Source organism: Struthio camelus, chromosome 1 (assembly GCF_040807025.1).
Source record: "Struthio camelus isolate bStrCam1 chromosome 1, bStrCam1.hap1, whole genome shotgun sequence".
In the NCBI taxonomy this organism is placed as follows: domain Eukaryota; kingdom Metazoa; phylum Chordata; class Aves; order Struthioniformes; family Struthionidae; genus Struthio; species Struthio camelus.
Window position 1 is genome coordinate 73,858,824 of NC_090942.1, and position 15,761 is coordinate 73,874,584.

A 15,761-nucleotide genomic window follows, 5' to 3' on the forward strand; every position below is an offset into this window, starting at 1 on the left:
GTGCTTATTTGTTTTTACTTTTAGGTTTTTTTTCAATTTCTGAGAATAATTGCAAACACATTATCTTACAAGATTTTATCAATTAAATGGTCCCTCTCTTCTATACTGTAAGCTTAAACATCAATAGTGAGCTGTTTAAAAATCAACAGTGGAACTTTTGGTTGGGGCTGGGAAGATCCCTTACTGCCTTATGGTGATCTTATGCTTGGTGGGCATGGGAAAAAAGTTTAATTAAAATGTTCTTTCTTAATCTGGGAGATGAACCTCAGAATGGTCTTTGAGAACTTCCTGAAAATTAAGTTTTCACAGCCGTGATTCAACTTGGATTTCCCCTTAAAGGAAGCATTAAAGGAACAAGTGACTCAGCTTAAATATATATAAACAGGAGTGGAGTTCGGTAACTTCCCAGGATAATTCTGTTTTAATATAGAAGAAATCAACTGGCCAACTTATTAAGCTTTTTAAAGCAGCAATAAAATTCTACATCTATTCAGGTCCTCCAAATACTCAGGAACTCTAATGAAAGTTGAAGCTAATCAGTAAGTCAATCAAATACAGCCAACTGTGAAAACAGCAAGGCTGTGTCCTTAACGATGCATAAGATACGGTATAGCCATGCCCGCCATGTTGGAGGCATAAACTCCTTACCTCGTTCATCCAACTAAAACTGGGTTTCTGAATCAGAATTACCAATAGCGTAGGCCATCAATGTGATTTGGTTTGTTTTCGGGAAAAGACTGGATGTCTTTGTGATTCCAGTTTCACTGAGGACTCAACTTACACTTGCTGAAATTTTAGAATAACTTAATTAGCTTTGGGGCTGCTGTAAAGGGCTTCTGTATCTGATCTACAAGGACATATTACATGTATATGTATGTATCTATGTAGCTTGACCCAGTCAAGGGTGCAGCTCAGTGAGCCTGTCCATATGCAAAGTTTCAGCACGTGTATTTGCAAGACAAGGAACTAAATGTTGAAAGAATATGTGAAAAATTGAATGGCCTATATACTAGGTTGGATTTTGGCCAGTACCTTAAAAAGCATCTGTTTTATATAAAATATTAAGAAGCAAAATGGCAACAGCGGCCATGTGTCTGAAAAGCCTGTTTTACTTCAAGTAGCCAGGAGGCATATCTTCACTCATTTTTCTTCCTATCATTTCATTTTCAAAGCTATTTCTTAAATAATCAGAGGTCAATGTCAAAAGTGTTATAAAGGGAAGATATAATTTTGTATTGCTGTTGAGTATAAGCTCATTTTTATTATTACCATTAATATGAATTCTTATGCAAAAAATAATAAGTAATGCTCTAATATTGTACTTCAGTGACAAGATCTTTCTATTATTAATTTCCCAGTGAATGACAGTAGCAGAACTTAAAAAAAAAACCACAGATCATATATGATCTGGTGCTGCAGTCAGTATTAACATGATGAAAGCATGATGCAGCTTTTTTTTCTTTTATATTTGCCCTGAACAAGCCAATTCTTCCTCTGAATCAAGCAATTTTACATCATAACTCTTACCTTAATTTAGAGAAAGATATGTGAACAATGGATGAAAATTCCTTCCCTCTGTTTAGCAAGGTAAGGGTTATAACTAGCTTGATAAAATCATCTGCTAGAGAATGCATGCTCCAAATACTGTACTTAGTACAAAAATTACAAGGAGAAACTGATGTTTTTGTCCAGTTAAAATTGAACTATTTAAAAGTTTGTCTATAAGAGAGTAATTGACTTCATATCTTTAGCTGATTTCTTTTAACACTGAATATTCCTTTGTAGACACAGCCCAAGAGTAGGAGATCTTTATAGAACAAGGTAACTGTCCCTCTGAGTGAATATGCAGCGTGCGGCAATGTCTTGTTTTGTTTTTGTGTTGTTGATATCTAGTGTCATAAGGAAACTCAGAAATATTTCATGATGTGCTGTGATGTGAGAATTGTTTTTAATCCCTGAATGGATTTTAACGCATTTGGAAGAAAATCTCACTCATGTGCACACATGCACGCATGTACGTTCTGCAAGTTATTTAAATGAGATAGGAAGATATATTCAGATCCTTCTGAATATCAGGATGTGTTGCTGACAACTCCAAAAGCGAATGAAGATACGTAGGACTAGTATGCCACCCTTCCTCATCCTGATCAGTGTTTCAGTTTACAAGTGGACTTGTTCTCCAGACACTTTAGGTAAGCTTTCTTGTTCAGAGATGGGCTGAATATAACTTTGTTAGTATTAACATTAACTACGTGGCTATAGTTTTTTGTTTGTTAATAACTTGAAAGGCAACTTTCACTTTGACAGTAAATTCCAGTTTGGTACTTTCCTCAGGATAAATTATTCCAGCAGCCAAGGCAGGGCTTTTTTTTTTTTTATCTTTTTCTTTCTCCTTTGTTCTTTTTTTTCAGTAGTATGGCTTCAGCATTTTCTAAAAGTAGTGCTGCTGAGGAGCCTGGAACTCTATTCTTCCATTTATAGTTTTGGAAAGTTTTTGTTGTTGTTGTTTGTTTGGGATTTTTTGCATTTGAAAGGGGAAAAAAAGCTAGGATATTATCATAGCTGTAAATGGTCTCTAGGAATATCTGTATTTCAGTTCTGAAATCATGACACTTAAGCATTGGCTGGGAACTTCTATGGGAGTGTCCTCATTAGTATACTCCATCATGTGAATACTCAGATTTTCTTTACTTTTTTCCTTTATTTTGACTTCCTGTGGCCTCACCTTAAGTTGATAAAGTGCTGTAAAACCTAGTTTTTGTTTTGCGGCACCAAGCCAGACAGGAGAACCAAATAATCTTAATAATAGGAACCAAGCCTTTAACAGGGAGAGGAGGAAATAGAAAATAAAGAACCCTGAGAACTTCTGCGCCTTCTCTCCTGATGCTGGCACTGGCAATGGAAATATTTTTAGATCTGTATAAAGCACTGTCTGAGGTAGAACTTTTTCTGTCTTTTACAATCAGCAGTCATGGACTCAGTATTTAATTTTTTTTCATCAGAGCAATAATCGTACTTTTTTTTTTTTTTTAACCTTTACACTTCCAAATTTCATGTTCTAAAGAGCAGAGGGCAGGCATTAGCCCATTTTCTGTGGAAGAAGAAAACCTATCAAACTAGACTAAAAATGCATCTTTGAAAGAAGGTAATTTCTCTGAATGTTTAAAACTACGTGTAAGTGCTCATCATAAAGGAAGGTGGCAGTATCTTTCTCGTGAGAGATAATGAGGCTTAGGTGGCAACATGGCAGAGGGCACCTTAAACGTTTACGCATCTTCTTGACTGAATCCCTTTCAGAAAAGGTGGTAGTGAGACAGGCTCTTCCTGCTGCTAGTACCCCTTCTGATTCAAGGATAATTTTTAGCCTTGACTGCAAGAACAGCCTACAACAGCTTCTTTTATCTGATATCATCCATAAGCTGAAATAACTTGGATCGAATCAGCTTCAAATAGGGAGGGAGAGGAGAAGGAAACGGCAGATTAAAATATGCATTTTTGCCTAGCTTTTCACCAATTTTTGCTAACTGAGGCAAGCTCAGCTTTGTAGGCTTTGTAAAAGCAGGGAGAGTGGTTCCCTTCAAAGGTGATGCAGGGCACGCATCTGATTTAGGCACAGGTTTGCTGCCTAGAGGAGCCTCTGTCTCGCCCTCCCCAAGCTTGTGCAGGGAACTGCAGGAGATTAATCTCGCTAGGATAAAGTTATCCTTTGTGCATATCTCGCAATATGTTATCGATGAGATGCAATCTCCCTGTTCGCGACACGCGACACTTCAAAACCGCGCAGAGCTCTGCATGCCGTACGTGGTTCACCACCCACTGCCTGACTGCAGTAGTCTGACGGCAGATATGTGCTGTAACGTGCTGGGTCCGTGTTTTCTAAGTGTTCCAAATCTGGGTTTAACAATATTTGCTCGGGCGCTGAGAAAGTCTGGGAATTTGATCTTGGCACATATTTGGAGCCAAAAATACAGAGCAGCAAATGGGCATATGAAAGATCTGGCCCAAATTCCTCTCTGTTCTCCCAAATGTCATTGTGACCATTCTCAGAGACATTTAGGCTCCTGACAGACTTAATCATGCCAGTATATCTGAATCTAGCATGCCGGACCTGTCAGAAGCAAGTCTCGGTCAGCATAGTAATTCATTAGCTTTACAAATGTGATTCTTTAAAAGATTTTTGGTTTTGTATTCTAGATTTTTGTGACCTGAACGTGGCATTAACACCTGCTGCAATAGCAGTCTTAAACAGCCTGTGTCCCATTACACCTACCGGCAAGCATGCTTGGGAATGCAAACGAGTTGCTGTGACTGGAGGACATTTTCCATCCCTCAGTAAAGCATATTCACTAACGGGGAAAACAGCATCTAATTTCTCTCAGAGAGTGCTCTAGCAAAGTCTGCTCAGTCACTCAGCCAGGTAGTATAATAATGATATCTAGAGTGTGAGTATATGCCTGTATCTCCTTTGCTCAAGTCCTACACTGCACCTAAGCTGGCCTTTTATCCACTGTAATCTCTTCGATGTTTTCCTTTATACACTAAACTCAAAATAAAGGTGACAATTGCATGGTAACAGATGCCAAATTCAGCTTGCTAAGCTGTACCTACCCTGATCTGTCACTGCGGGATGTTTCTTGCTATGCAGCTAACTGTTCTGTCACTTTTGAAATTGAAATACCTATTGTTTCTTTATCAGTTTGCTTAGATCAGTGCCAGCTATTATGTGAAACTTGTTTGCTTTAAGATTTCATTATGAATTTGAAATGACCCAGATTAGTTTGAGAAATTGTCTTAGAACATCTGCGATAGACCTGGACAATTATATTTCAGAACCAGCTGCTGACTATAGCATGAAATAAAAAACACCAGACGTTTCACGAGTTTGTTTGGCTTTAAGCTTAAATTTGGTGCCCAGATAGGAAGGGCTGAACTCTCGGAACCAAAGGTGATGAGATTCATTCACCTCTTTTGGACCTATAGACCACTGGAGTATAGTTATTATTTTTGGTAATACCACTGAAAAATGTTACTTTCCTCCTACGCAGGACCCTGTTTTAAATAATAAATTATTTTATAATTATCACAGTATCCTTGTACTGTCAAAATATTCTATTCAAATATGAACATCTTTGCAGCAAGTGCTATAAAAGGAATACAGGCAATCATCATAAAGACATCACAGTCTAATACAACTAAATGCAGAAAAAAAGGAGGAGGGGAACTGAAATGCTAACGTAATCCCAGACACTCTTTATGGAATCAGCCTTTATTAAGCAACTTGAGCAACAGTTGTTTCGCTTCCCCTAAGAGCAATCTAAATTTGTTTGATTCAATGTATAGTTGCATAAAGCAGATTTCATTGCAAAAGAAATTGTATCTGTTTTTTTCTCTGACTCAAAATGCAGCCTACATTTTTTCTTTTTAATAGGTAAAACATTTTTTCCCTAGAGAGATTTTATTTTTACTTTCTAAAAAGATGCAGTGTGCAAATAATTCCGCAAGCTTTTGTACTGATGATGTTCTTGACTTATGCCAACACATTTGTTTTAAGTTCAACGAGTAGGAAAGTATAAGATTTACTTTGGGGTTTATTTTGTTTTCCTTTTTTTTCCAGAATCTGATTCCTTTTCAGAAAGAATTGTTATTTGTACACTCCAAGAAGCAAAAGCTTGAGGTTTTTAGATGTACAGATGTAAGTTCTATTGTTTTAGCTAATATAAAGATTCATGATTAGTCCAAGGAATTTAAGATACAAAGGTGAATGCTTAGGTGAAAAGTATGCTCGTAAACACACTGAATGGTGAATCCTTGACACTTTTAAAAATCAAATTAGATTGATCTGTATTTCAAATCTCCGGAATAGATCCATCCACTGGGCAAGTGCCCAGTTTGGGTACTTGGGCCAGATGCTGGAACTGTAGTGCTGAGAGCTTCAGCCTTATGACTGAAATGCCTTCCTGTACTTGCATTACTGTTATGGAAAGGAATAGAAAATTTGTGGAACAGTGGGTCCTCTGATCTCAGTCTTCTGGCACTTGCTCTGTTACCCTTGCATGGATCTTCTCTTCTATTTAACCAGGTAGTAGATAAAATATATGATGTTGTCCAATTACCTGTGTTGTGTTCAACATACTTGCTGTTCAGACTTGGAAAGCCACCCAGATTCTGGGCTCTTGAGAAACAGCTTCTAGTGAGGTAAACCCCCCCCCCCCTCCTGTAAGGCTCTACATGTGTGCAGCTGAAACAAAGTAGATCAAATGAACTAGTGACAGCTATCTATATCTTACTGAAATCTGCTGTAGAGGTTATGAGCTTATAGTAAAGCAAACTTAAGGAAAGCTATCTAGGTAATTTTCAGATTTGTAAGTAAAGGTAAGTCATCCCCTGCATTTATTTTGAAAACAAGATATTAAAGCAGTGCTAATTAATGAAACAAGATCCCAAGGGAAAGAACCTAAGTCCATGGTGCATCTTCATCTTTTCCTTATCTCATGGAGGCCTACTCTTAATCTGTCATTCTGTCTTTTTTTCCGCCTTATGCGTGAATCAATGGTTACACGTGGGCCTCTCCTCTTCAGCTGCCCTTCTAAGCATTGCAGCCTCACTGGGACATCAGATGCCCAGCATTTGCCCTTAGTAAATGGCTTAAGTTCTGCAAAGTGGCTCCTCGGCCTCCTTCTTGAGCAGAAGACTAACCAATCTGGTGGAAACACAACTGACATCAGCTATAAGGCCATCCTCTAAACTTTCCTTCAAATATGTGGCATGGGGGCAATGTCCCATATGTGAAGGGATGTATGGAGAGGGTTACAGTGTTGTGAAGGCTCTGGACACAGCTACAGCATGAGATGTCCCATAGGCAAGGTCCAAGAAGTTGCTGTAGCTCACCAAGGTCCATAACGGGGATGAAAGGGGCCTTTCCCCACACTGAGGCAGGATAGTTATGCAGGGTAGAACATGCACTAGCATCCTTTGGTTATGTTTCATCACACAAGAATAGAAATAAAGAAGGCTGAGCATTTCAAATTACAGTGAAAAGTGTGAACTCTATCAGAACACATTCAAACCAGGTATTAACTTCATAACAGTATCATTTCTGTGCCTGTCGCTGCTGCCTCATCCGGGCATTCTCATTTGTTGTGAGATGCATTTGTTATTCTAATCTTAAAATGCTGCTCTGTGCAACGCAGTTCAGAGAGATTTCTGTTTTCAATAATACATTTGCCATAACGTTTTTGTTCCTCTTTCAGACCTTTCAGAAGTCAGACGCTGCAGTCCACCGACGTGTTGACAGTTTTGCATGAATTAAAGAAAAAGGAGTTGGAAGTGCCTGGCAAAGATTTCTTTGTTGTTATTAAACTGACCATGTATCCAAGATGCTATTCTGAAAGGAAAATTAAGTGAAGGAGGAACCAAAAAAAATGTTTGAAATGTATGATTAAGAATATATTCAATTCTTCAACCTAGTATATATAATTTTAAGAAGTAAGGCTGCTGTCTTGAGGTAGAAATTCTTGCTCTAAATCATAACTAGGACTGTCTTGCTGGCATTGCTTGATGTCCTGAAAGGAAATGAAAAGGGATGTTTCCAACACTGGGAAAAAAATAAGTCCAAAGTTGGTCATTTAATAAATAGGAACTACTTCTTATTTAGTTCCTTTTGCTTGAAAAGAAAAATATGAATCATCTATTATTATAAGAAATACAAAGCTACAAAATGTAAGCATACTTGCTGAATATTTTCTTATATATGCACTTTCTTTGGTAAAAAGCTAAAATGCATAATTTAAGCGATCCAAGCGTAGAAGTGACACCTAATCTTTTTGAAGCAACTCATTGTGGAATGTGTGAGGTTAATGTGCCATATAAGGTGTGAACTACCTTGACTTGCACACACTCCTATTTTCATGCCCGTATTTCCTTTAACACTTCAGTCTTCCCCATACATTTTGTATTTGGCTTTGCACTTACCTGCTCTGTGGTAAAAACCCCAGGCAAAGTGCACAACTGCTGCCGGCTTCCAACAACAGATGCCTGGCACTGACAAGGCAAGGATTGCATGGCACATGCCAGCTCAAACACGGACACTTCCTTTTTCTGTTTTCCTGCCTTTAGAGGCCAGCCAGCCAAAGATGAATTTTCTCCATTCCTGGAACATCTGGCTTCAACTCTCAATACTCGTAATTATGCTCCCATTCCCAGCTCCCTGCAGGTGCACTGCAGGTTCCCGGAGAACACAAGACTACAGTGGTTAAGTTTATCTATAAATCGTTTGTAAATATTTGCCATATGATTTAATATACATTAGTATTTCTAGAACTTATGCTGGAAAAGTATCTCATTGATAAATATTACATTATAAGATTATGAAACCAAGGGCAAAATCTCCAACCCTTGATAAATGTAGGGCATGTATTTCAATCAAACTCTGTGTTTCAGCATCTTATGCTGTGGTAGACCCTTTACCATCTACCTCTATATCACTCCTCCTTCACTTTTTACCTCTTGTCTCAACACAGACTTTCACTTCTCAGCAGCTTATTTATCTTTTTCCACCACATCTCCCTCACCGACTAACCAATTCTTGCTCCCACCTCACAGGGTAATCCTGGAAACACACTGAAGGAGGCAGCGTGAATAGGAAATTAATTTCATTAAGCTCCACAAAGTTACTGTTAAGAAATTATTGTATCCTTGTGCTGACAGGAGCAGCTGCATGCATCAGTTCAGATCCAAGGCGGGAACCTGCAGCTCCCTTGCTTTTCATAGAGTTGCAGCCACCTGCACAGTGTCTGAATTTTATTCTGTGGTGTGACCCTGCAAGTCACCTGAAAACACCTGTGAGTTTCTTAAATTCCCATTAAAATCATCTCACATCTGACAGGTGTGAGATTTTGCAGCACTGAAATAATTTCTGCGACTATCCTGCTAAAATATGTTACTATGCTTGAGTACCTGGTCTTAGAAACAGATAAAGTCACTTGCTTCTTCTGGGGGGGATAATAAGCAAAAAGACCCTTTCTCAAAAAGGGTCTATATGGCTTATGAGTCTAACTACCATTACAAGATATAGCTTTCAGTGAGGCTTTGCCTCCAAAAACACCCAAGGGCCAGAATTATTTTACAGATATTTTTGATATCTTCATTTCTCAGTTTAGTCACTGGGGACCAAATCCCCAAGAGGGAGCTACAGCATGAGGGATACACAAAGCCTGAGAGACAATGAGCAAGGAAGAGTACATACAGCCCTGCAGCAGCCCAGTAAGGAGGCAGCACACGTGGGAGCAGGGAAAAGGGGGAAAGCAAGTCCTGGGGCCTCGTCCCTTCTTCAGAGTCTGCTTGTGCATTTTGCATCAAAGCGTCACAGAATGAAAGTCATACGCAACTTTGGGAGCAGAAAGGAGATGCCCTCCTTCTAGGAGGTGTGAAGGAAGGAAGTGGGGGCCTGCATTCAATTCCCCTTCCTGGCTCCTGGCCTGTCCCGCGTCTTCAAGGTCCCTGCTTTAATCTCCAGCCTTGAGGAAAAGCTGTGAAGGGGACTTTTCACCCCCTCCACCCCACATGAAATGGGACCAATTTAAAAAAAATAATTTACGGATTCTTCGGTTTTGAGAGACAGCATGAGTCATTTGTAAAGCACTGATGTGTACACTACACAGCGTTGAAAAACTCTTGTGCCTTAATCCATTCAAAATTAAGAGAGAATAAAAGAAATCCTTTTCTGTGAGATGAGGCTTATGAAGCCTTGAACTATGTATAACTCTCGAGTAGGTTGAGGATGGTTCGTAGGCTGCATGTTTGTTGTGTGACTAGCAGTGGTGCTGTGAGCTGGTGCATTGGATCATGAAGCAATCTGAATTTGCACCTGTGGGAGAAAGTCTGGGAGTCCAGATGATATTGCATTGACTTAATACGTGACTGCATGGCTAATCCAGTTGCACCCAGCAGTGGACTGGTGGGACTCCTCAGGAGCCATGATTGCCCCTTACCTGTGAACCCCATGGACAGTTCCCACTTTCCTCCGCCTCCCAGCATGTGACACGTATGCTGGCTTGCACCAGTATGGAGGTTTTGGTATGCAGCTCATAGAGGCAAGGGAACTGGTAAGCATATAAAGGCAGGGTACTCTCAAGGGAGTAGAGACAGCTGGTTCCCAGTCCCTGCTCCAGTGGTTGGTTTACGTATTTTAAACACATTTTTCTCTTGTATTTAACATTTACATTATAAATCTTAAAATATATAAACGAGGTGCTGGAACAGGGACTGGGAGCCAGGTGTCTCTGCCCTGTGGTGAGCATTCCTATCCCAGGGCTGCAGAATCATACTCATTGCTTCTGTCTTTTTGGCTTAGTTAGTTTTTAGTTATTTATGAAAAGTGAAATAGATTCATCAGTAAAGTTTGAAAGGTCACCAAAAATAGTCTATAGCCAGGTATTTAGAGCACTCTCTTGAAGAATAAGAAGAGAAGAACTTGCTGCCCAACCCCCAGCACCCCAAGTTTGGTGACTAGTGATTTTGGGAGCCTGCTCCACATGGTTACCACATGCCTCTGGGACTTGGTTCCTCAGGTGGTACAGGCAGAGGAAGGTGCTTGTGGATCCTGTCAAGCGTGAATTAGACAGTGAGAGTTCAGTCCTGCCAACACTGCAAACGTTGCAGAAGAGTCCAGTGCCTAAACGTGCCCAGAAGAGAAACATTAGGCAGTTGTTTTAATGCTGGAAGCAGAGGGCTGATAGATATTAAGTGTCTCTACTAGGACTATATAGGTAGCTGGAGACTGGATTTTTGGATGCAGGGACCTTAAGATCAGTGATGGTTTTGAAAACTCCACTAAGTAGTTTTTGCCTCTAAAGATACCTAAGTAACTGTGACAGTTTGATCTCCAGTGAATTTAAGAAACTGACCTCGTGCTTCTTGTGTGTTATTTTAAGACTTTGCCCTTACATTTTGTTTTGACTCTAAAAGAGTTTCCTAACATGACTCAGAGGGAGACTATCATTAGTAAGTCATTAATGAGCCTGTAACTTTGACTGCGTGCATTACATGTCAAGTGAGAATTATTTCAATGAAATGAGTTACCTTTCTGCCTAGTCAGCACGACACATTTATTCTTGATATCCCTTTCCTCTGAGAGATTTGGTCATTTAGCATAGAATACACTAGTTAAAACTGCTACTTTCAGCCTGCATTTCTGTTTCTCAACTAATTAACCAGAGATGTATTTTGTTTGTCTTACTAGCAAAAGATACCTTGAAAAAGTCTGCCCCATTTCCTGCGATGTCTTGTTAAGAGGTTGCATACACACTTATATATCACATACCTAGAAAACAAACTATAAAACCTAGTGTACATACACAACTGTTTAAAATATTCGTTCTTGTTGCTAGCATTTTTGGTAGTGTGAGCTCCAGGACATAACAATCATATGGAATTGGCAGGGAGCATGGTACCACATGTTAGTAAAAGTCATATGATTTTTCAGGGTCATCTCCCAGGACTGTCACAAAACAGGTTATGTTAAAGAGGCAAGCTGAGTATCAGCTTTGAAATTCCTGCTTGATGAACTTGTGACCTTCTTGTACCTTCCGTACAGCATTTTTCAGCATCAGAAAAAGAAGAGATGAGGAGAAAGTCCTAGAGAATGCTTGGATTTTGTAGGCCAAGTAGCTGGATACTATTTGGAAAAATGAAAGCCTATGGGAACTAGGGCCCCAATCCTGCGAACATTTACATATCCATTTAATTTATTGAACAAGTAGTTTGTGGACTTAAAATATTGGCTATCTATAGGTGGCATTATTATTATTATATCTCAGGCAAGGACTGGGGTGAGGGCCTGAGCTTCAACGTGTGCTGGGGGAGCCCCCAGTTGGGCTTCTCACAGCTCCTTCTCACCCAGCTCTTCTGCCAGCAGCCTGACCCCAGGTCACAGCTGCACTGTGTTGGTGCTGGCCTTCAATGCAGGCAGCCAAATCCTTGGGCCGTGGGGTGCACATGGGTTCCCCACAGTGAGGTTGGCTTTTTTGAAGGATTTCTGTCTACTGCAGTGCTGTATACCTCATTTTCTCATAGCTCTCCTTGCTCTATGACTTGTTTCCGTGTTGAAGGTAAACATAAAATACGTCTTGTTCCTGGAGAATATGTTTCTAAGGTACTGTCTGTATACATATGCATAAGCACAGGGGATTAATTTTCTGTAGACTAGAATCATGTTCAATATCACATTAAAAACCTATGCAAAATGTGAACTCTCAGTTGCGATAAAATGGTATTGCTCTTTGACATCATAGGCATCATTGAATGCATTGCATGTGAAATAGCTGTTAAAATTACATGTTAATTATGAATATCCTGTGGCTACACTGCCGATAAAACTAGACGGAGATTTGTATTTAAAAAAGGGAATAAATCCCTGAATATAGCACCGCCAACCTTGTAAGCAGCTCCTTGGGGCCAGGTCTGCCTTAGCGTCACTGGGATTCCACCTGAGCACAATATTCCACATACCTGTTTCCCCTATTACAAGCCAGTCGTTCCCCTTCCTCCTCAAATTTAGGGTCTTACTCTTTCATTATAAAATGACCGTTCCAGTAACCTAAAAGTAAATTCATTGCTTTCTGAATAATACCTATTTTGAAATATACTGTCTTTCCTTTCTTAATGCCTCTAACAAAAGTATCACAGACTTTTGAAGACTGAAAAGCTCACATTTAGACTTCAGTGAAATCTGAATTACAGCCCAGTTTTTAAAATACATTAATATTTTAATTATTTTCCTAATATAGTAAGCATAATTCTTTCTACCTACACCACAACGAAAACTAGCGGAAATTTTCATGAATGAATAAATTTGATGAAGGCATTTGTCATCAAACGGATGCTCTCCACAATGCAAGACTTCATTTATCTTCATTATGTACCTCAGTCATCACTGTTATGAAGAAAGCCTTGAAAATGTGAATTAAATTAAGCAGATGCAGTGCAGGTGTTGCTGCACACAACCCCCCAAAAACATTATTAACTATTTCCCTGCTGAAAATGGTATAAAAATAATCAAATTCATATAGTAACTATATTTCAATGCTACATTCACTAACAAGATCATGGAATCAGTGACGACTCACATGATAAAATGTTTTGCTACCTCATAATCTTGGTGCTTAATGAGTCATACGGCAAATTTATCCTTTTCAAAACTTTAAATTGAATTTCATGTGGTATTCTTTCTGAAGTGCCACTGAAGTAAAAAAAATACTCATGTTTACAAATAAGCATATTTTTAAGTGCTCCAATAGACTAGGTCATCTATAAATTTATCATACAAATGACACTGGCCAAAATCTAAACTTCTGAGGATTTAGATGACTAAAACAGGGGTACTGTGAATCATTATTCATTAATGTTTATAAAATGATTTGAGATCCTAATACAGAAAAGTGCCGCGAAAGTCCCAAAAGTTATCATATTTTATAGTTTTCAATCAAAGTGTTTCACATATTAGGCAAACTTAACTTTATTCAGAGGAGTAATATTCACCCAGTTGAATTATAAAAATACAAATAGAATTATCCACGTAATTTGTACAAAGTCATAAGAAGGTGAGAAAAGTTTAATTACAAAGAGGAAAGAGGAGAGAAAAATTATCAAAATGTATGAGTAATCATCTCAAATATAGACCAAGAGTGTTACAGGTGAAATTGGAAAAAGAAGTTATAAAGGCTGTCTCTATTTTTCTTTTCCTCCCTTGGGAATGGGAGGAATTCCTCCCCTTCAGTATGATTAGCGTAAAATTTGTTTGATCTCCTCTATTGCTCCTCTGCCACCAGAAGAGTCCTTTATTATTTCAGCTTAATCTTCTCCATGATTTGGGTCCTTCATTTTGTTGTACTGCTTTTGGGAGGACAGCTAACATTACCTGCTATGGGGTATGGTGCTGTACGTGTTTATTGGGGTTCCCCAGACCAGGTGCTGCCCATTTACTGTGACCAAGCAAACCAGCAGTGGTCTGAGAACGACAGAGCCCCTAGGGATGTGTGGACAAATGAAAAAAGCAGTGGCTGTCTGATGGGGAGAGGCGTGAAGTTGAGCTATGCAGCTGTGTTATGAAGTATTCCCTACTTACATTAAGAGTTGGTTCAGGGAAGCTATTTCCCCCATTTAGTTGGAGAATCGTGTGTTCTGCATTGGTGCTTTACGAAACTGTCCCTTGGGTTGATTAGATGAGAGTAAAACATGCTGCACATATAGTTATGGGTAAATGTCATTTCATCTTCTCCACTAATTTACCATTTAACTCTGGAGAAAAGATGGCTTGCTTTATCAAGAAATGACAGGATAGCCCATGATTACTAAGGAGGAAGTGATTCTGACATAGACAATTATGACTTAGGGAATCGTTTTCTGTCCAAAACCTCTCTCTTGTCATTTGTTGCCCAGACCACTCGTCTCAGCTCTACTACTGCTGCCTTTTGGTCAAAGATAGTCACAAACTAAATGGTTAAAATGCCTTTAGATAATCAGTAGCTAGATAAGAGACGGTTACTTTGCTTAATTTAGAAAAAAATGAAGTACTTCTGATCAACACTCACATAGTACAGAACATAGCACAGTTCAGCTCCATGAGTGCTGCTCAACATACAACCTTGATACAATGGGAGAATAAATTAGTAAGACTCTGGGCTGCGCTCCTAGGAAATCTAGAAATTAGCATATTTGTTATAGTTGTTTAGGTTGTTGTTGTGAGCCTTGACTTTCATCTAAAAGGTCTCTGACGTGGAAATTAAGGTATCAGGAAAAAGTAACCAAAATTTGCCTTTGTCTTCTGCAAACCTCAGTGAAGAAAACAGATAGTTTGAGGGGGTCTAGGTCATTCCACGAAAGGCTGGAAAGATGCTGATTTTGGCTTCAAGCGTCTAGACTCAGGCAAGACCGGCCACTGATGGCTCAAGCCCTGATCTTCAGTGAAGCCTCACGCTCATAAATCCCAGTTTGCCAGCTGGGCTCATAGTAACATCCAAGTCCCAGGCAGACAGAGCTCAGAAATGTGTTTCATACATTTAGCATGTTTAAAGCACTTGAAACAAAACCTCTGTTATAACAGCTACTATAAAGAGTATAAGTTCCTCTAAACTGTAAGCCAAAATGTGTCCAACTAAAAAATACTGCTGCTTTTAATCTAAGGTGACTAATTCATGTTTTAGCTGACAGAAGTAAAAGGAAATAGAACATTATCTGCTTTGGCCTATGTAGGTGATAGACGTTTAAAGGGGATATACAGCAAAAAAATAAAAGTAGGGAACATTCATTTCTCTACTGCTGCTTTTTTATGACTGTATTTAAAGTGCCAACATTTCTGATGTCAGTAAATTTGATTGTAAAGTAACAAAATGGAGGTAAATCAGGTTTTAGATGAATGCTACTTAGAACAAAGGCATTAGGTCAAAGATCTGATCTATCTAAACTGCAACTGTTGCATATGTTGTCATGCAGTATTGCAATACCGGTCTCTTTGCATTCTGTTTTGATGCATTTACACTTACAAATATCTGGGAGACATGTCTTATTTGTAAAAAAATACAAAGGAATTAGAAATCATATAATTATTGCTATCCAGGTCTTGATTCTGCCTTTGAGATGTTGATGCTTGGGGTAGATGGAACCCAGCTATGTTTTCCTAGGTGTATATGGCAACCTGCTGATTGCTGTCTCACCAGAATAAGCTCTAAACCTCTCCAGCTGTTCTTACTCTGGACCTTTAACCT